General features: G+C 38.6%; 1 long non-coding RNA gene across 1 annotated transcript; it reads left to right on the forward strand.

The window, feature by feature from the left end:
* Positions 1 to 6718: 6718 nt before the first annotated feature.
* LOC309511028 lies at positions 6719 to 8705 on the forward strand. The gene is made up of 3 exons (XR_014210484.1): positions 6719 to 6871; positions 7002 to 7104; positions 7446 to 8705. It is a non-coding gene; the product is annotated as an uncharacterized lncRNA (long non-coding RNA).
* The last annotated feature ends 13795 nt before the right edge of the window (positions 8706 to 22500 follow it).

Consider the following 22500-nt stretch of genomic DNA (forward strand, 5'->3'; position numbering starts at 1 on the left):
GTACAAACACTTTAACTGCACTAGCCTTAGATACATCAGATGGTTTCACTGTCTGAGCACGAGCCATCGCTCGCGTCACCGCGCAGGCAGTGAACACCTCTGGAAAATCTTTAAGACATTTGTCCGGCTCAACTGATGGCGTAGCCACTGTTTTAACCACAGGGGACGGACATGACCTCTCCGGCCACACACAACCTCCTCCCAAATTATTTCCAATAATCAGGTCAATATTTTCTACCGGTAGAGTCGGACGTACAGCTATAGTCACCTCTCCATTCACAAACCCCGACTGCAACTGAATTTTATGCAATGGCACTGGAAACGGTTGGAGCCCAATTCCTCGAATCAACACAAAACTTCCAATATCAGACAAAGAGGAGAAAGGCAGGACCGATTGGCAAATGAAACTCTCCGAAGCTCCAGTGTCACGCAATATTTTAACTGGTACCCTATGAGCATCTCCCACCAGTGAAACAAACCCTTCGGTGATAAAAGGAGCGTAATCAGACACTGTGATTTTAGGTTGATCACACATGTTAGAATGTTCAGGGTCAGTTTGAGTTCCATTTAACTTAAACTTCCTCCACTGTGCAGCGGGAATCGACGAGGCACAGGCAACATCTTTGACATTGCTTACTTTAGGCCTACTCTTATTACGGGCACACAAGACTGGACATTCCTTTTTCCAATGACCTAATTCAAAACAATAATGGCACTTACTGTCGGCATCACTTTCCCATGTTCTATTACGAGGCGCAGGATAAGACCTCCCAGGAAAACCCGCACTGACGCGGACAGGGCGATTTTCCTTGCGATTATCATAACGCGGAAAAAAATCCCGCATCTGATTTCTATGCGTCAACACATATCCATCAGCGAGGACAGCAGCCTCGGCAGCTGTCTTCACCTTATGTTCGTTTAAATATGTAGCAATCTGTTCGGGCAAAATGTTCTTAAACTGTTCCAAAATAACTAAATCGCACAAGTCATTAAACGAATCAATCCCCTCCGCTGTGCGCCAGCGATTAAAAAAACTACTGAGCTCTCTGGCCACATCAGCGTGAGTTTGTTTTTCCGACTTTCTCCAATTGCGAAAGCGTTGTCTATAAGCCTCAGGAATCAGTTCGTAACTTTTTAACACAGCCTCCTTTACTGATTGGTAACTCTTTCTTTCCACAACAGACAGTGCCACAAATGCTTCTTGTGCGCGCCCAACTAATACCGTTGGTAAAAGCAAAGACTTATCCTCATCACTCCAATTCTGGTCGGCAGCAACATTTTCAAACAAAGAGAAAAATATATCCGGATCTCGCTCGTTGAACTTTGGAAGAAATTTTATCATATTTGCTACACCCGATTTCTGAGTGGAATTTCCACCGGCTCTACCTTCAGCCACCAGCTTAAGCCTGGTGCGTTCAAGTTCACGAGCCCGCTCCTGTTCATACTCCAAATGCTTCAATTTTTCCCTTTCAAACAAACGATCTTTTTCTCTTTCAATAGATTCCATTCTCTTGCGTTCTAAATCTTGCTCCATTTCCAGTTTCTTTTGCTCAAATTCCCATCTCTTTTGATCCAATTGCATCTGCAATAATATTTTTTGTTGCTCATAGGTTAATTCGTTACTTTTAGCCGAGGGACTTAAAACAGACGGGTTATCAAGCAACACCTGATTTTCTTTCAAACGATCACGAATAAAATCTATCAATTTATCTTTCTTTGCTGTTTTTGGCAGTGTCAATTCAATCCCATAAAAATCTGCAGCATTAACCAATTGCTCCTTTGTTAGCTCCACTAACAACCTCTCCGAAGGAGCAGCAAAAAAATCCTCCAACACACTCATTGTACAGACTATGCAATATGTACACTATTTACCCAACTAACGGAGTATAAATCTTCCAATTACTCTTAAACAACCACAAACAAACAATTTTGCGAAGTGGAAAAGCAGTTCAAGCAGCAGAGCAAACCAATCACGGAGCTCTCCCCCTAAACATTTACCCCCCACTAAACAAACCTATCTTCACACTGAGTCCAAGAATCAGGATCATTTACTCACCAATACCGACAGAGACGTACTGCCCCGACAGAAGCCAATTCAGCCGGTTCTCTACGGCGGTGCCCTGGTCCAGACTCCAGTGACAACACAACCTAAATCCCAGCGCGGAAGCGCTCTAACACGGGGATAACGATAGCTCCAGAGGATTAGTCGCTCCACTACGTAAACAGCAATCACACACTACAAACAAAGTGGCTGCACTAAATGCTCCATTCTACTAAATAATGCTACCCAATTTACCTCAAATCCAAATTCAAAACCAACAAGATCAGCGCAGATCTCCCCCAAAAAACATCCGGCGAAAAAACCGGTATGCTTAAAACTACGCCCACTGGTTTCATTCACAAAATCACACCGATGACGTAGCTACACACCGCACTACGCTGCCATAGCCGACAGTGGGAATCAAAGTAGACTATATGTACCAATATTCGGGATCAAAACTTATCGGACGAGCCCCCATATGTCAAGACCACTTGGCTCAATGTAGAGTTGACATAGGGGAGACCACACTGAACTTAATATTTAATCAGAATGCTGGTTTATTAACGAATGATTTACAAAAGTCAGTAAATGGGAAGCCAAAAAGGAGAACGAGTAAGGAGCGCCGACCGAAGCCAGCCTCTCATCGTCAGGCCGGAATAGCAGACAGAGCGACCGAACCAACTGGAAGGCAATGATTTAAAGACTCTCTCATCAGTCCACCAATTAGCATGGCCCGGCCCACCGCAACAGCTCCACCTAAAAGTGACACAGAACAGCAGCAGTAAGCAATTCAGGCTTGATTACCCACACATGGCCAAGCCAGGGAAAGACACACCCAGCACTTCATAGCCAGGCGTGACAATGGATGTGGTAGATTTCTGTAAATCTTGTCCAGAATGTCAGATGACGAGTCCATCGAAAAGAGGTGATAGAGCACCTTTGGTGAGCCTGCCCATCATTGATGTTCCTTTTACTCGCATTGCCATGGATATCGTGGGGCCTTTGGAAAGGAGTAGGACAGGGAATCGTTATATTCTTGTGGTTGCAGATTACGCTACTAGATATCCGGAAGCATTCCCCCTCAGAAATATTAAAACCAGACAGATTGTTAATGCCCTTATTCAGCTTTTTTCACGGGTAGGCATTCCCAGAGAAATAATCACTGACCAGGGAACCAATTTTACATCAAAACCAATCAAACAGGTCTACTCCATGTTAGGCATACGCCCCATAAAGACCACACCTTATCATCCGCAGACCGATGGTATGGTTGAAAGGTTTAATCAAACACTGAAAGCCATGCTTCGCAAGTTCGTGTCTGAAACGGGGAGCGATTGGGACTATTGGTTACCTTACCTGCTCTTCGCCTACAGAGAGGTTCCACAGTCATCCACAGGTTATTCACCTTTCGAGTTGCTTTATGGACGACAGGTACGAGGGCCATTGGATGTCTTGAAGGAGACCTGGGAAGGAGACAATCCTGTGGAGCAAGCGAACATCTTGTCCTATGTTATCAGGATGTGGGAAAAGATGGACTTCCTGGCAGAGATGGTACGGGTTAACATGTCTGAGGCACAGCAACGACAAAAAACCTGGTATGACCAGTCCTAAAGGAAGAGGACTTTGATCCCGGGCCAGAAAGTATTGTTGCTTCTCCCAACATCTGACAACGGTTTGCTAGCCAAGTGGCAAGGGCCATACGAGGTGCTCCGGAAGATGGGTCCTACCAACTATGAGATTTCTTTACCTGATCGTCGTAAAAAGTCACAGATCTTCCACATCAACCTTTTAAGGCCGTGGCAAGAGAGAAATGGGCCTTTGTCTGAACAATTATGGGCAAGAACAGTGGAAGAAGAAGAGGAACTTGATGAACAGTACTTTCCCACTGATTTAAATTCACCTACTTATCCAGCCGTGGACCATCTCACACCCAAGCAACAGAAAGAACTAGAAAAACGTATACCAGAAGGGCTTTTCAGGGACAACCCAGGAAGGACAAAGCTGATACAACACAATATCCGTCTACAGGCATCAGACCCAATTAGACAAACTCATAGTAGAGTACCAACTCGACTGATTCCGGCGTTGAAGGATGAGGTAAAGATGATGGTCAATCTAGGAGTTATCGAGCCTTCTTCCAGTGAATGGTGCAGTCCAGTGGTACTGGTACCAAAGAAAGATGGCACACTAAGATTTTGTGTGGACTTCTCAAAACTCAACTCTGTGTCTGCATTTGATCCATACCCCATGCCAAGAGTAGACGAGTTAATCGAGCGGTTGGGCAAGGCCAAGTACCTGACAACTCTGGACTTGTGCAAAGGTTACTGGCAAGTCCCTTGACTGAGACAGCTAAAGAATTAACAGCTTTTCGTGTCCCTAGTGGGCTGTACCATTTTAACGTTATGCCTTTCGGTTTGCACGGGGCCGCAGCAACCTTTCAACGGCTGGTGGACCAAGTCCTGAGAGGTATGGACGATGTGGCGGCAGCTTATCTGGACGACATCGTGGTCTTTAGTGCAACCTGGAAAGAGCATTTGGAACATTTGGCAGAGGTGTTCGACAGACTTCAAGGTGCTGGTTTGGTCGCCAATGCTAAAAAATGTCACATTGCTAAGTCCGAAGTCTCTTACCTGGGCTACGTGCTGGGAGGAGGTTCCATCAGGCCACAGGTAGACAAGGTTCAAGCCATCTTGTCTTGTCCTTTACCTTCAACCAAGAAAAGGGTTCGCTCATTCCTGGGCATGGCTGGATGGTACAGGAGGTTTATTCCCAACTTCTCCAGTAGAGCCGCGGTACTTACCGACCTGACAAAGAAAAATAGCCCCCAAAAAGTGGCTTGGACTCCAGAGTGTGAACAAGCTTTTCGAGACTTGAAGGACTGTTTGTGTAATGCTCCAGTCTTACAGAGCCCAGATTTCAGCATGCCATTCACAGTCCAAACAGATGCTTCAGAAGTCGGTTTGGGTGCTGTATTGTTACAGGGAGAGGGAGAAACTCGCCATCCGGTGCTGTACATAAGTAGAAAACTGTTTCCAAGAGAAACCAGGTACTCTACGGTCGAGAAAGAGGCTCTGGCCATTAAGTGGGCTTTGGACACTCTTAAATTCTACTTAATCGGCAAAGAGTTTGTTGTAGAATCGGACCATAGAGCTTTACAATGGCTTAACAAAATGAGAGACAGTAATGCCAGGATTACCCGTTGGTATCTTTCCCTTCAACCCTTTAAGTTTAAAGTCCAATATAGGGCTGGGGCTATTAATGTTATTGCTGACTTTTTGTCACGCCAATGAGGAGTGGCTGTCTTGAAGGGGGGGGGTGTGACGAATCTATGTGATTGACGTCATCACCATTTCATTATGTCTTTGTGAGTGTTAAATGTTGCTATATTTAGTCTGTCAAGTACATTAAGCGCTTTGTTTACATTTTATTTCTGCATCCCCTATAATTGGCTATGGACGTTTGCAACTCCACAATTCATACATTCAGTAACATCATGTAAGTTCAATTTCTTTGTTTACTGTTAGCACTTGCTGAAATGTAATAAATCACAAGGAGTCTAATGGTTTTACAGACTGTTTATTGGTAATTTAAACGATACAGCTTTATGGTATTGTTTGTGCTTACCCGTTGATTTCTGCTCTGCTTGTTCCGGTAGCGCGCGTAACCCGGAACACGCTTATAATAGCAGCGGTCATACCATTTTTCACAACTGGGGGGAGGCAACCTAGGTGTGGATTGTGATGTTTGTTCTGTTTAATGTTTAATGTGTGTTTGTAACATTACTTTGCTTAAGCTGCACTAATGGTATTTATTCGACTGAGTAAGATGAGGTTGTTTTAATGTCATTGTTGTAATGATATTATTGAAACAAAGGTTCCCTGTGCAAATGGTACTTCCCATTTCCGTTTGGCGGGAAGTTTGTGTATATAACCAGAGTGTGCCTTGATTGAAGGAGGGTTGGTGGTTTGCTCTGTTACAAGAGTACAACATTACGGTCTATTGTTGATAGAGAGCTGTTTCAGCAATTTTCCTTTGTGTTTAATGTGCAAAGGTTATAGTGCTGCTTCATTAGCATTCATCATGTATTTTTTTTTCTTTTTTTTCATTATTAATTTGTACTTTGCATGGATTATCTTTGGATAATTAATAAATGATCTATTTCCCACCGAAAATCATCTTGTCATGCCATACCTTCCTAACTCCTCTCTAACTCTCGGACAACAGCACCTGGCTTTGGACAGTCACAAAGGCAGTCCTTTGCGACACAAATATTAGGCTAAATCCTTAATGTTAATCAATTAACAAAAGACAAAATCGCTCACTGCTCTTATAATAACTTTTGTATCTTTAATATCTTTAATATTTAATAAATACAGTGAAAACTATGCATTGATTCTTTTTCACATTTGATTATTCAATTTCTGTATTTTTACTACATGTTAAATTAACCTACTGTAACTGATTTTTTTGTTGTTGTTTTGTTTAATAAAATTATGTATCTTGTATTTGTCCTTTTTAGACTAAAGAACATCAGTACAGTGACAAGATCCTTGGATGTGCTAAAACAGTGGCCTTTCTTTTTTAAAAGATCAGGTGATTTGAACTGAATTTACTTGTGTTGGTCTACACTTAATTCTTACTGTTTCAACAATGTTTTTTGTTTTGTTTTTCAGGGTCTCTGTTCTCTGCTGAGTATTACAGGATCACACAAACTGATCCGAAGAGCACCTTTTTCTCTTAGTTAAATGAATACACATCTAGTTGTACAGAGCAAGTGGTGGAGCGTATGGAGATGAGATGAAGATCCTCCTAGACCAACTTGATCATCAGGTAATTATTTTGCATGTGATATTTTGCATCTCTCTGGTTAAAAGCTGAATGGTACCATCTCTTTTTCAAGGTAATTCCCATGCTTCTCTTTGTATATAACTTGTTCCGTATTTGTTTTTCTGTGTTTCAGACACAGAAACTCCAATGTGCTTCCTCAAAGAAAGTCTACAACTCTTAAAGGTCTGCCTTTGTTTATGAGGGAAAAGTCTGGAAACATCCTGAAGACTTGCCTGGTAAGAAGTGAAAGACAGAATGTGTGCCTTAATACATGTACGATTTTGGGTGACCTAAAATAAAAAGCATTAAATCAGAATGGCCATGGATTCTGCTGTGGACGAGTGCCACAGGCAATCACATCAATGCTGATATGGCATTGTTTGGAGTTGGGAAATGTTTTCCGTTTATCAGTTTTAGCTCTATGGCTGAATTTGAACATGCTTAAAAAACATGACCACCTTTACTTTTCAAGTGAAGTTACATTAGCAGACCTTTAGGAACACTCTGTGGTCTAACATAATTCAATAAATAAAATAAAAATGACCCTAATTTTATGCTGATTTATTTTCTACTGCAGGACACAGAGCCAGAAGACATTCACAAGGGGAGAAGATGAGGATCTTAACTATCGTTGAAGATGATGTTGCCACTATCCACTCAAACCCAAATATAAGGTGCCTCTCTGTAGTACTATAAGAGCAGATTAGGCCAGATAATGTGCAAGACCTTTGCCACAGTTGTTACTCTCCTCTTTGGCTTGATTTATTGCCCCAATGTTAACTATTCTAAAGTATTAAAGTTAGGGCTGTGACAATAACGCGTTAATTTCGATTAATTAATCTGAGAAAAAATAACGCGTAAAAAAAAATAACGCAGATTAATCCATTCCGTATTGACCTTTGAACCTGGAGCCGTTCTAGCCACCATTCGACTGTAAAATGAAGGAGCGAGACGAGAATGCGCTGGCGCTGCCTGGATCATTGATTGGAACATTTACTTATAAAAAAACAGCCGGCATTTCAACGTTGATTCACCGGTGAACGTAAGGGACCAAGGTCGAATCAATGTTGGATTATGTTTCGATTGTGCAAAACGAATCAACGTTGAAATCGTGACGTTGTTTCACCGTTGATGTCGTGACGTTGTTTCATTGTTGATTTCGTGACGTTGTTTCACCGTCTCTTCTTTCAATATGGGTGAATAAAGATTGTATGTCGACGTTGAACCAATGTTGAATTATGCTTCGGTTTTGCAAATTGAATCAACGTTGATATTGTGATGTTGTTCACCATCTTACCTTTCATCATGGGATAATAAAATTGTACATTCAATTACAACCTAGTTTGCAGTTGGAACATGAGTCATGACAATGCTGACTGAATTTGTGATTAACTGTACACTGAAATATTGTTAACTGTCAAATTACTTGCAGCAAATGCAATGGCTTAATGAAACACATTTAATAAAAATATAACACATGCTCAAGATTGTAAAACAAGTTTTATTCTGAAAAAACAAAAGTCTAAAAATACTTTCTAAAACACATGAAAAACATCTCAAACTTTAAATTGCAGCATTTTCGAAGTAATGTTAAAAACCTGTAAAGCAAGTGTAAATAATGTTTATAATTTAATGTTTAATATTAAATGTATAATTTAATAATGTTCAATTGTATTGTATTGATTATTTGCTAGGCACAATTATTTCAATGCTCACCCTTTGAACATTTGAACATTATTTCAATAACATGTTCAACACAATTATTTTTAATTGATTGACAGCCCTAATTTATATGCAATTAAAATGCGATTAATTTCGATTAATTAATTACAAAGCCTCTAATCCCGGAGTCCCGGCCCTAATTAAAATACATCAGTAGTAACTGGTTAAGAAAAAATTTGTTTAGAAATTTTTTATTTATCTTGACCTAAAGTGCTCCGCAAGGCTGATTTTTTTTTTTTGCATAGTCCTTCAAAAAGATTGTCCAAGTAGCTGCAATCCATATGGATAATTTTAAGGTTGAGCATTTATTTATTCCAGTTTGTACTCTAATTTTGTGCATAGTCTTTTTTTGCGAAACCGTAGCCAATGCGACATCTTGTGTATACTGTATATCTATACCCGCCCGCGCTCTCAGATCACTTCGACGTGGCTGTGTTCAAGAGGTAAAAACGATATAAATACTGTTCGTTTTCTCACACAAACCGCTCGTTTCGTGTCTTGGGCCATCAATGTGTACTTACGATGGGGAATTGTTTAATACGGACGATGGGGAATTGTTTTAATTTGGACTCTGTGCATGCTCTTTGAGACAGTGACCGTAGACCTGCATTATTTGACTGACAGACAAGAACGGTTTGACCTAAAAATATCAAAATTGAAACTACTGCGGAAAAAAAGACACCTACATCTTGGATGCCCTTGAGGTAAGCTAAAACATACCAAAATTTAATTTCAAAGTGAACTATCCCTTTAAAGTAAAAAAGTTTAATCAACTTAAAAAAGTAAAAAATTTAATCAACTTAAAAAAGTAAAGCAACCAGCTGCAAAGCTTTTTTGAGTTTACTGAACTTCAGGACCTCTGTAGTTGTGCTTACTCGTTTCTTTGAGTTGGACTGGTAGTTGGATGAACTTCGACCACTGAAGTTGAGTAAACTCAAAAATGCTTTGCAGCTGGTTGCTTTACTTTAAGTTTGCTCAACTTTTAATTTTTTACAGTGTAGATATCATTTTGTTGCAAGAAAGAGCCCAGTTGAGCGGACACCACTTTTTCTAATATTTTAGACATAAATGGAAGATTTGAAATGCTTTGATGCTCTCGTTGTTGTGCCCCATTCACTCCCATTCAAAAGGCATTTTGACCGAAAACGATAATACGGTCAAACTTAAAAGTGGAGTTTCCATTCTAATTATGCTTTTGCACGAATGTTTGACTCGGCTATATAAACAAAAAGAGCCTAGGTTCAATTTTGGCGAGAGTTACCCTTTAAGTAGCACTTAAAGCACAGCTGCTTGTGATCGTTTTTGTGAAACGCACGTGAAATGAACACGAGCGTTCGTAAAGTCGCTCGTAGAAAATGCTCGTAAGTGCTAAGATCCATCGTTATCTGGAAACGCAGCCCAGAGCTAAACTACAATCTGAACAAATGATTGCATGCAATATAATTTGATAACATAAAATAAATAAAATAATATAGCACAACTGACAAATCATTGGCCTGTAAAATATGCTTTTATTCTGAAATTAGGTAATGCTGGGTTATAAAATGGCATCCAGCAATGTTTGTCAATTGTCATCATAGACTATCTAACGAAGATTAAGATAAAAAGGTTGCAAAATGTGACCATTTAGTCTCAGTCTAGAGCTCTGTATAGTGCTGTATTTCTGCTTTACATGAGCGCCACCTGCTGTCAGAGAGCGAATTTGTGTTTTTTTTGCATTGATCTGAACTGACACATTAGACATTCCTGTTGATTGAACACAAGTTAATGGATATCAATCAATCAACAAAGTGTCCTGTGCTCACCACACACCGGCTATAGGTGGAGAGGAGAGATTTGGCTAAAGGGTGATGTGTGGCTAACTTACACAGAAGAGACTTTGTTGCTCAGCACATGAAAATAAACTACTTACCGTGATCTCAGACTGAGGTGATGTGGTTTCTCCACTGTATGGATCTTCATGTGTAGATTCAGGTGACTTTTAAAAGAGAATCTTGTCCCGCACTGATCACACTTGTGTAGTTTCTCTCTACTGTGGAGCCTCTCATGCGTTTTCAGAGATGATGACCGACTGAATCTCTTGTCACAGTGTGAACACTTGTAAGGTTTTTCTCCAGTGTGGATCCTATCATGTTTATTCAGAGATGATGACCGACTGAATCTCTTGTCACAGTGTGAACACTTGTAAGGTTTTTCTCCAGTGTGGATCCTCTCATGTTTATTCAGAGATGATGACTGACTGAATCTCTTGTCACAGTGTGAACACTTGTAAGGTTTTTCTCCAGTGTGGATCCTCTCATGTGTTTTCAGATGTGTTGACCGACTGAATCTCTTGTCACAGTGTGAACACTTGTAAGGTTTTTCTCCAGTGTGAATTCTCTGGTGCAGTTTTAAACCGTTCGCTGAAATGAAAGTCTTCTCACACTCAAAGCACATGTACTCTCTCACACCAGTGTGAGTTTTCTCATGTCCATGTAAATACAGCAGCTGTGAAAAACTCTTTCCACACACAGAACATGAATGCGGCTTCTCCTTCGTATGAACTGTCAGGTGTCTCTTCAGGTGTGATGTACTGAGAAATGTTTTTCCGCATTGATGGCATGTGAACGGCTTCTCTCCGGTGTGGATCCTCATGTGAACATTAAGGGATGATGATCGACTGAAACTATTCCCACATTGATCACATGTGAACGGCTTCTCTCCGGTGTGGATCCTCGTGTGTTTCTTAAGGTTTGCTAATTGACTGAAACTCTTCCCACATTGATTGCATTCATGTGGCTTCTCTCCTGTATGAACTCTCATGTGAATCTTAAGAGATTGTTTGTCTGAGAATCTCTTTCCACACTGATCACACATGAACGGCTTCTCTCCGGTGTGGATCCTTATGTGAATCTCAAGACTTTGTTTGGTTGTGAAACTCTTTCCACACTGAGTGCAGGTGAAAGATTTCTTGGCTCTTCTTTTCTTTAAAAATGTATTTTTAGTCTTTGAGCGACTCAAAGGTTTTCCTCCAGGTTGGACATGATGTTCCTCCTCCACTTCACTCAGTTCTTCACTCTCCTCCTTCACTTCACTCAGTTCTTCACTCTCCTCCTTCACTTCACTCAGTTCTTCACTCTCCTCCTTCACTTCACTCAGTTCTTCACTCTCCTCCTTCACTTCACTCAGTTCTTCACTCTCCTCGCTCTCTTCCATCGGGTCTGAAATGAAAGAAAAACTCTCATTTTCAAATTTTCTAAATAATCAAAATAATTCAAAGAGAGAAATATGGAGTGAATGAAGATTAAAATGATCCCAAATGTAACAGACAACTTCTATAAAATATTACAATAATTTATGTATTTTTATCAATTAATTATACGTCCCTGAAACTTTCCCTGATCTTCCAGTTATTTTTTAAAAACATTATAGGCACAAATCCCATGTTTCTGTAGTGAGAACTATTAAATATGTTTGATCAATGACACAATTATCTAACATGATATGAACATTAAATACACAATACTGCCATATTTTAACACCAACTTTTAGATCGATATTTAATTATGTCAAAAACTACTAAAAAGTTTTAATTAAGGGCCGTTCACACTAAACTTCTTCCATAGACTTCACATGCATGTGAAAGTGGGACACAAGAAACACAAGATCAAGTGAATTTCACTGCGAGAAAGAACACAAATGTTTGCAGTAAAATAGAGTAGATTGTAAATTTGTATATTTTGGAATGATTATTTGTTATACATGTTCGTAAAAATATGCACACAAAAAAAACTTCCTTTACTGAGCATTTGTTAACCCTCTGAGGTCGGCAAACTCGCCCCCGCGTTTTGCTGGATTTTCTTCACATTGTAGTACAATAAACTTAAATTACTCCGTCATTTATGGTTATACAGAAAAAAGAAATATAAAAAAAGAATCTGTGATATTTCTACTTTTGTATGTGTCCACTTACAATCAAATCAAAACATTGTGCTTTTGTAAAATAAAGAAAATAAACAGGGTGTGCGTTCTGCCTCTCCGTCGCGGTGAACTTTTTTTTCTTGAGCACGTCTATAAACTGAAACAAAACTCAGCGAATACTTGTCACACATTTATGAGCCATATACCTTTATACACATTTAAGTGTGTACTTTTAAATGATCGGATTCAAACTGAAAACAAATATTCTCTGTTTAAGTAATTTGTATAAAACCAACAGGATGTCCAGTATCTCAAACGCTTGCTAATTACTTTTTAATTCGACACGCCCACTCGCGCAAAAGAGATTCACATGCAAATCTCCACATGGAACGCGAACGCCCTCGTTACCTCAAACACAAAACACTTCACAAGTCTCTGCTTTTCATCGAGTTTGGAAGACACGTCTGAGCTTACATTGGATTTACCCCCAGAAGAAGAAGAACGCGATTTGAAGACAAGAAAGATGTAAGGTAAGAAATTCTTACTTATTAGTTTATGGTATTGTTGCATAAACTTCACATTGCAGTTGAACTGTTGCTAGATATATGGTGAATATTATACTATTTAGACCCGTGTTTACTGTTAAATACTGTTTGTGGATATCTGCTCAAACATAGATATGTATAACCATGTTTAATATTTTGGAGCGCAATGGCGTTTGAATGTATCATATTTTGGAGCGCGCTGTGCGTTTGAATGTATCATATTTTGGAGCGCGCTGTGGGTTTGAATGTATCATATTTTGGAGCGCACTGTGGGTTTGAATGTATCATATTTTGGAGCGCGATCGCGTTTGAATGTATCATATTTTGGAGCGCGCTGTGCGTTTGAATGTATCATATTTTGGAGCGCGCTGTGCGTTTGAATGTATCATATTTTGGAGCGCGATTGCGTTTGAAAGGAAAAATGCACCAAACATTAGGCTTTATGTTTTTACTATTATCTCATTTCATATCATCATAACGAATGGAAACATTTGAAGTAACATATGATAATCAATATATTTTTCTCTAGCGTAGTTGTTCTTGAAATCTTTTGGAAGATTTAATTTATTGTTATTATTATTTTATGCAGCACTGCGTAGCCAATGCCTACAAGGCACAACAAACCTGGTGTTCATTATATATTGTTGGAAACGTGTGTGTGTGTATTCTGTGAATTTTAAAAAGAAATTTTAACCAGAAAAATCTAAAATCTATTCCCAAAATCGTGCAGCCCTATAGTTTCTCTTGATATCAGTATGTTCACAGTTTTTTCAATGTTTTTAGGAATGGCACAAAGGTCTCTGTCTTTGGATCATTGTTTTCAATGTGCTCTTTTGTCATTTGTTGTGTATTTTTGGATTATGTTGTGTTGTAAATAAATCCAAACAATCTAAAAGCCATTATTTTTTAAATCTCCTCATTCTTTGTGCAAGGTTGCTCTGAATGACAGGGCCTGATCGCTCCTAATAGGGCAGTTAGGGGAGTGTCTTTGTCTTTCTCAGGTGTTGAAGGCTTACATATTCATGAGATGATCACGCCTCTTCGCATAAGGCTTTTTCACACAAAACACGTCTTAGAAATTTAAAATCAATATATTGTCTTATCTGAATGAGCAGTCAGGGTGATTTTCACATAGTTTGAGCAAATATTCTAGGCTACGTCATACAATTTTCAAAAGTCTTGTGAAGAAATAATCAGTATGGGTTTCATGACCTTATTTCAGTGAGAATTTTTTTTTGTATTTTCACAAACCACACATAAATGTCATTATCTCAAAACTACAAACTTTTACATACGCTGCTGATATATTATTGTAGCAGAGTTTGTGCTAAATACAGTGTAATAAGACTTTAGCCATGAAAATGTCACTAGTAACAGAAAAAAACACAAATGTCAGAGCATGTCAGAACACCTCCAGGGCCCAGAAAACAGCTCAGACCTCAGAGGGTTAAAAAACAGCCTAAACTTTTGCAGCCATGTTATAGTTGAACTGTTTATCTAAATGTGATGAAGTGCTTGAATGTTTCTAACATGAATGTTCTTCAGCATCATGAATGAATGAAGAATAAACACCAACCTCTTTGTTCTTCAGGATCTTCAGTGTGTTTCATTCTGCAGGGTTCTGGATCACTCATGTTCTCACTGTCCTCTTTAATAAACTTAGTCTTTGCAGATTTCAGCTCTTCCTGATGCTCTGATGCTCGTCTTCACTTGTAGCTGATGGGAATTTACAGCATTTATTGGAGAATCACTGTGGGCGGAGCTTCACTGATGATGTAATTACTGTAGGAGGAGCTTCTCTGATGATGAATTACAGTGGGAGGAGCTTCACTGATGATGAATTACAGTGGGAGGAGCTTCATTGATGACAAATTACAGTGGGAGGAGTTTATCTGCCAAAATCAAAAATATATAAGTTACTGAGTTTGTTTTTATGCTCATGGACATCAGAATATAATAATGTAAATTCTTCCAAACATAAATAATGGTAAGAAAAACAGTTAAAAGCATAACCAGAAATAAACATAGGCTACTGTTAGATAGACTGTTAGCGCGTTTACCAATAAGATAGTGTATATACCTTACATCGTATATGAATATGAAACATTGAATAACAAGGCCATATATGTGGTCAGTTTCTGGCTATCCTACCACATGTACATTAGTATCCTGGAGGACCCTTATACTGTGTTCATAATAGCGAGAATAGGAGACCATTCCCCCATCCGAACATTGAGGTCCACATAATGAAGAACAGATTGCCAGTTGCCAGTTCCTTCTTACAGAACAAATAAATCCCCAGTGTTGGGCAGTAGTGTTGCTACAAGTAGTGACGTTACTAGCTTAACTACATTTCTCAATAGCGTGGTGGTAGCGTCGCTGTTTTCTGAATCAAATAGCTTTTCAGTAGCGAAGCTCTTTTGTTGATCAAGTAGTGCGGTAGCATCCACACAAGCTGAAGCTACATTTTCTGAAACACAAGCTCAACTCGGGCGCCGCATGATTAACATCGCGCAACATCAGCATCACACATGCACACGGAACGCACACATGTAGGAAACCTTGTGAATAACGGCCGTTTCAGACCGCAAGCGCGAGCAGCGCGAATTGTTTTTGGCATGCATGTTCAATGAGTGCATTCACACCGCGAGAAGAAGCAGCGCGTGAGCGTCAAGCAGTCGTCGCATGAGCAGTAGTGAAGCTGAGGGTTTTGGCGCAGAGTCTATTTTTCATTCACCATTGAGCTAACGCTCAATTAAAGTGAAAGCACACTTTTGATGGACAAAATAAAGATGATTTCACACTAAAAGTACCTAAAATACACATAATTTGCATGTGTGTTTTAACAAGAACTAGAGTAGGCTATATCAGAAATCAGAAAGACTCAAAAATAGAAAATTTACCCATTTAAACTTGTTTTTATTAGGCTAATCAGTTTGGGTAAAAGTGGTGTTTTATAATATATATATAGTTATATAGTGTTTTTTGTATAAACAAAAATATATAGAAAATAAATATTTGTGTGTGCTGTAGTGTAAAGTGGTTAAAAAAATTAAATCGGAATCGGCTAAAATCTGTATCGGCAGGTCAAAACTCAATGAAAAATCGGAATCGGCCTAGAAAATTGTAATGATGCATCTCTATAATCTTTCTGATTTGCTGGTATCAAACATTATCACAAAATCTGATGTTTACCTAGATGTTTTATTTATTTATTTCTACATTTACCGTAGTATTGTCGATGGGTTCAATAACACATCCTGCAAAAGGGGGGCCTTGGCCAGAACCTAGTGGTAATTGGGGGGCCTTGTCATGGAAAAGTTTGGGAACCCCTGATTTAAAGGACATGTTTTTTTGTTTTGTTTTTTTTGCCATGTTGGTACTGTTTGGAGCAGGTTTTAATTCTTTTGTGGTTTGAGCTGAGTTGAGTTTTAAATTAACTTACAGTTAGTCCTGCAAATGTGCCCATGTCTAAATTGTGCATACCCAGGCAAACACATGCATACGTAGTGATATACACACACTCTCGACACCTGGTTTTGTTGTTATGTGGATCATGTTTTTTGTTTGTTTGTTTTCGCTGCCAAATTGGTTTGGAACAGTTGTTGAATAAACAATTGAACTGAACAATTATGCTTGCCTATCTGTTTGACTTACAGTTTTATTGATCACTGAGATAGCATTGATTTGGAATGAAAATGTAATTTTAAAAAATAGCTTAGATGTAGTGAACTACTTTTGCCATGTTCCTGTAGCTTAGCTTGCTACATTTTCCAGGGTGGTAGCTTCAGTGTAGTGAAGCTTCATTTAAAGGTGAACTAAGTAACTTTTTTATCTTAACCGAACAGCTTCGGAGTCATTGGAATGGTTATATGACTGTTTTCGGGTTGAATGGTGGTCTTCTCGCACCCCCCGAGCGCCTGTGAGTGGAAAAACCACACATGCAACTTTGGGCTGGCGGGCCGCCGGCATAGCTACTAGTGTTGTCAAAAATATAGATATTTCGATAAATATCGATACTGAAATATCTGAACGGTACCAATACTAATTTCCCGTAGTATCGATACTAGCCGAGCTGTCACTTTCACTTCTCTCCAAAGGCGCGTTGACAATAGGGCTGGACCCGAATATTCGAATATTCGTTCGGTGGGTTGGTATTCGATTTGAAAATTTGACATTCGAATATTCGGGGGTTTTTTTAGGTTTTTTTTTTGCACACCTGGGATCCCCCGCGAAACGGTTCTCATTCGCGCTTGAATAAGGCCGGCGACACACTGGCTGCGTGGCGTGTCCGTTTTTATTTCGGCTCCCATGTTAACAGGTTGGAGTTTGCACACTGCCTGCGTGAGACACGCGTCTCAGGCGCAGCTCGAGCGGAAAACGCGTGCATGCTAGAAATAGAACCGACCCCAGTGTTCCAGCAACGGGAGTGTTCTCTCGATAGAGCGCAGAACAGCGGAGTTTGTATGGACTGAAGTGCATGCCTGAGCTTGTGTTTTGAGTTAAGCTGCGTTGCTTTGACATTGTGGAAAATAGAATAATAGAAACAAAATGTATTAGCCTTTTTACCCGTTATTATCAATCTAAATTAATCTCGTTTTTAATTTAAATTAATTTCGTTTTTTCTTTATTTAAATTTCATTTTTCTTTATTTAAATTTCATTTTTTCCTTTATTTAAATTTCGTTTTTCTTTATTTAAATTTCGTTTTTCTTTATTTAAATTTCGTTTTTTCCTTTATTTAAATTTCGTTTTTCTTTATTTAAATTTCGTTTTTCTTTATTTAAATTGTTTTTTTCTTTATTTTAAATTTAGTTTTAAATACAAAATTAAATTCTTTATTTAAATTTCGTTTTTCTTTATTTAAATTTCGTTTTTCTTTATTTAAATCTACCGTGTCAGTAATTTGTTAGTCAGAAAAATATTAGACTACCTTAAAAGTATTGCTTAATTTAACAGACCTTTGTGCGTGCGTTTTATATCTCTAGTGCAGTGTCCGTTATCGGAGCGTGAGGCGCGCCGCTTCCCGCTCGCGCTGTTCTGTAGTTTATTAAAAGTTTATTAATTCTGAATGTGTCGCGTCTCGCATGTCCATCTATATTGCACCAAATGCGACACTGCACTCCCAGTGAAGTCGATTGGATAAACGGTTCTCGAAATAATCAAAATGCAAACGGACATACGACACATAGAGAATACTGCCTTTATTAGAGAGAAGAATATGTTCAGCACCCTCTCTCCTAAGCTTCGAATATTCGATGTTCATTACTACCGAAGCTTCGAAGCTCAAAAAAGGGTATTCGGACCAGCCCTAGTTGACAAACACCACACGCGCACTCGTCTCATTCGCTCTGATTAAATAGCAAAAGTGAAGTAAATGGGGCCGATCACACCTGACGCGTTTTTTGCAGTGAGAGGCGCCTATTTTCAATTGGTTTCCTGCGAGGTTCTGCGTGCTGGTTATGCGCTGCTGTGCCCGCGGGCCTTCCGTTTTAGTGATGAAAACTAGTTGCTTGAACGCCCGGAGAGTGCGATGATGGAGGATAAACTTGTGGTGCTCTCGCGGGTTACCAGGAGCTTAACGACTTCACGAACCGTAACTACCACAATGTTAACAGAAAGTAAATAAAAGTTAATAAAAGGCTGATTTGATGTTTACTTGACTGACAGGACAGCGGTTTCAGTGGTTGCCTAGCAACATAACAAACCCAGCGTACTGCTCGTTCTGTGTGATGGTAAGTGCTGTGTGCCTTGCGTTTTCGAATCTGAAAAACGCGTTAGGTATCTAATATATCAAAGCACCTGAAAGACCGACACCCGGATCTATAAAAATAATTGAGAGGTTGGTAACTCTTCTCATTTTAACATTTCTGAAACATTAACCAAGATGGCCTAGTATTGTTGTTGATATGAGTGTGTCGTCTCGTTTTTTCACCGTAATTCTTAAAGTTAATATAATCTGACTGAGGAATCTTAGACAAGTAAATATTTTAACTGTGGTCAAATGTAAATTAACTTTGCAATTTGCCTTCATTAGCGATTATCATCAATTTGATTACACAGATACTAATTAAACTAAACTGAGCTAGACAATGACATCTCTCAATTCAATAATGAAATGCCTTAAACTGAAAAGTGCTTTAAGTGAAGTGCTTTGAGACAATATGTATTGTTAAAAGCTCTATATAAATAAAGGTGACTTGACTTCATGTCGATCCAGTGAGCAGTGTTTCGCGTGTGATGCACGTTTGCGTTTAAATCTGTTCATCAAATTACGTTAATGTATTAGCCAGCATTTATGCTTTTGAACAAGTGCACTACATCTGGACATTTTTGTTCATGTAAAATATACCTCATTGTCATGTTCTAGACTTGTATAGATATTTAGCTTGAAATAAAAAAAATATTGTGGCAGTTTTTTTTCTCAGGGTATCGAAAATGGTATCGAATATCGATATGTTTCAAGGTATCGTATCGAAGTTCGAAATTCTAGTATCGTGACAACACTAATAGCTACCGGCCGCAGCGTCAGAAAGTATCGCGTGATATCAGGTCTCGCGATGTAACGAATTGCTTTACGGCACTGCACACATACACTATCTAAACATTTATATGCTGGCCTTCTGTGTATCATACATACCTCAGTGGACATGGCTCCGTGCATTCGCCGGCTTCTTTGAAAACAAATGCACAGGACCAGCGGGAGAAGATGGTAGGGGGGCGAGTTTTGACGACAGTGTTGTCAAATATTTATTCCGAAGCTGTAGGGGGAGCTCTGTAGAGAAACCCGCAAGCAAAAAGCGAGAAAACAGCGAAGAAATCGGCAAAGCTGCATAATGCTGCTTTAATGTAGAGTAACTGCTAGCTTAGCTCACTAGGCCTAAATTTTCCAAGTAGCTTGCCCAACACTGGAAATCCCTCTTATATGCGGAGACTACCATCCTAGAATTTCTTAAAGCTATAGTAACCAACAAATACTCTGTCTGTTGACACCATTGAAATGAGTTTTAAGTGACAATTTACAGGAGATCTGAAGCCATCAGCATAATAAATGAGGTGAAAACAGGAACTATTGTCATGAAATAAAGAGTTTTCAGCAGATCTGTTAATATTGATGAGATCATCAGCAGATCATCTCACTTTATTCTGAGCTGTTAGAAACGCATTATTTGAGTCAGGATACGATAAAAGCCTATAAAACTACTCTACTGAAAGACAATACTGTTATTTCTCACAATATAACATGGATAGATAATCAATAATAATACAAAAATAAATAAATAATCTCTCTTTATATGAACCTATGAACACATAGGCTAATATGTGAATCTAAATTCGACTTTATAATAATTATTAATTGCAATAAAGTAATTCCATCATTAACATGTTACATATTCGTATACACAGAAACTGACAATGATAATAAAACTCTTAAAAAATAAAGAAAATATAACGTTTCCTGCGTCAAACTTCATTAATATATCTAGGCCTATATTCCCATGCGTATAGATTTGATATGTCCCACGTTCATTACTCATACAGGGGCAATATAAAGTGTCTACATCAATTTTAATAAGTAAATGTAATCTGCCAAAGATAAATGTCGACATTAATAAATAAAGGTAAACAAACAGAAACACTTGGGATCGATTCCCCTCACAGATCTCAAACTTTAACTTGACATTCAGTAACAGTTCTCACTCCAAACATCGAGTCAATCACACAAACGAACACAACATCGCTCAGGTCTGAATGAACTCAACATATTCTCCTCATGCTCGCTGCTGCTGCACTAAATGTTTATTTCAGAAGGAAGACAACAGAAAAGACGCACAGGTATCGCTGTGATCGATGAAAACAATACAGAAATGAGCCTGTCGCTTAATCAAACTGTAAAGTGTGTGTGATGGTTGTGTAAATATGAGAAATACCGTGAACTGCTCTCCTCACCTCAGAAGACTCGACGCTGAAACTCTCAATGAGGGAAGAGAGACGGCGCGAGCGAGCGGTGACGTCATCGGCCGCCAACGCACGCGCGTACGGAACACCCCCGCAGCCAATCAGGGCCACGCAGATTCAGCTTTACTAGAAGCCTTCCATTATTATTATTTTAGTTACTAAAGGTGAAAGTAACTTTTTCAAGTGAAGCACAAAATAGTCAGAATAAGCAGAGGAGGATCACCTCCATTTCATTTTTTTTTCTTCATATGATGGAGTTTCAGGACACCATTAGGTCACTTGATGGAGTTTTTCGGTTCCTTGCCACTGTTGCCTTTGGCTTGCTCAGTTGGGGATATTTTGGGGATATTTAATTTAATTTTATCAATCAATAAATTCCAGAAACAAACCTTGTTGTATTATTTTAATTTAATACTGTGAAGCTGCTTTGATAAAATCTGTATTGTGAAAAGCGCTATACAAATATACTTGACTTGACTTGACTCTGTCTGAAAAGTGTTTTGGCCTGTAAAGTCCGGCTCAGTATATTCTGTAGCGTCCTAAGACTAATAGTAAAGGCATGTTGGTAGATTAGCACCTGTAGAATTTCCTTTTGTTGAAACCCCAGATAAAAGTAGAAAGCTTCTATTATGTTTAGATCCATGCGGCAGTTCGACTAGCACATTTACTTCCCATTCAAAAATGTAATATATGGCCATATATGTACATATATTTGACTTATCTGAGAACACAATATATGCCTGCAACATATATGAACATTTATGTGTCCAAACATTTGAAGAAAATATTTGAGTTCATCCATTTATGATACCATCTGCATATATTACAGTATAGTATTGGTTTCTCGCATATATGGACAACATTAAGTATAAATATGTGACATACATATTTGTTTTCCACATATTTAATAAAAGTTTGTAAACATACATGCATGTGATACTGATGTATTTGTCAAAAATGACAAAGAATACACTGCATTATTGTATTAAAAATACTATATTTGGTATTCATACAATACAGACACAAAATCTCCAACTATAGGCATACAATTACAAGGCATTCAGATATAATATATAAAACAGTACATTTTAAATATTGGCGTTTGATGTATTCAGACATTAAGTATCATCTTTTTAAACTATTCAGACAAGTACATACAACATTTCTATTATTAACTGGCATTTCATTACATGACATTTTGACAAGTACAGACAATTCATGTCAAGGTATTCAGAGTTAGACAATATTCTTTTTAACTATCAATTAGCATTTCACTGACAAGCGAAAACGCTAAAAGATTAATGTGTTTACACTATTTGGTCTGCATGGGTAAAAATGTTTTCCATTCTATGACCCCTTTGTTTTTTTTATTTTTTTTATCAATTCGTCAACTCATTACGATTCAAAAACATAAAAACATAATTAACATTCAGGTTTGGAAGATTCATAAAGAGACACTTTCTCTGAATAACTGCAGCTGGAACAGCTGTCAGATGCCCCAACTTTT

Source organism: Leuciscus leuciscus (genome assembly GCF_965113295.1).
Source record: "Leuciscus leuciscus genome assembly, chromosome: 1".
NCBI classification, from domain to species: Eukaryota; Metazoa; Chordata; class Actinopteri; order Cypriniformes; family Leuciscidae; genus Leuciscus; species Leuciscus leuciscus.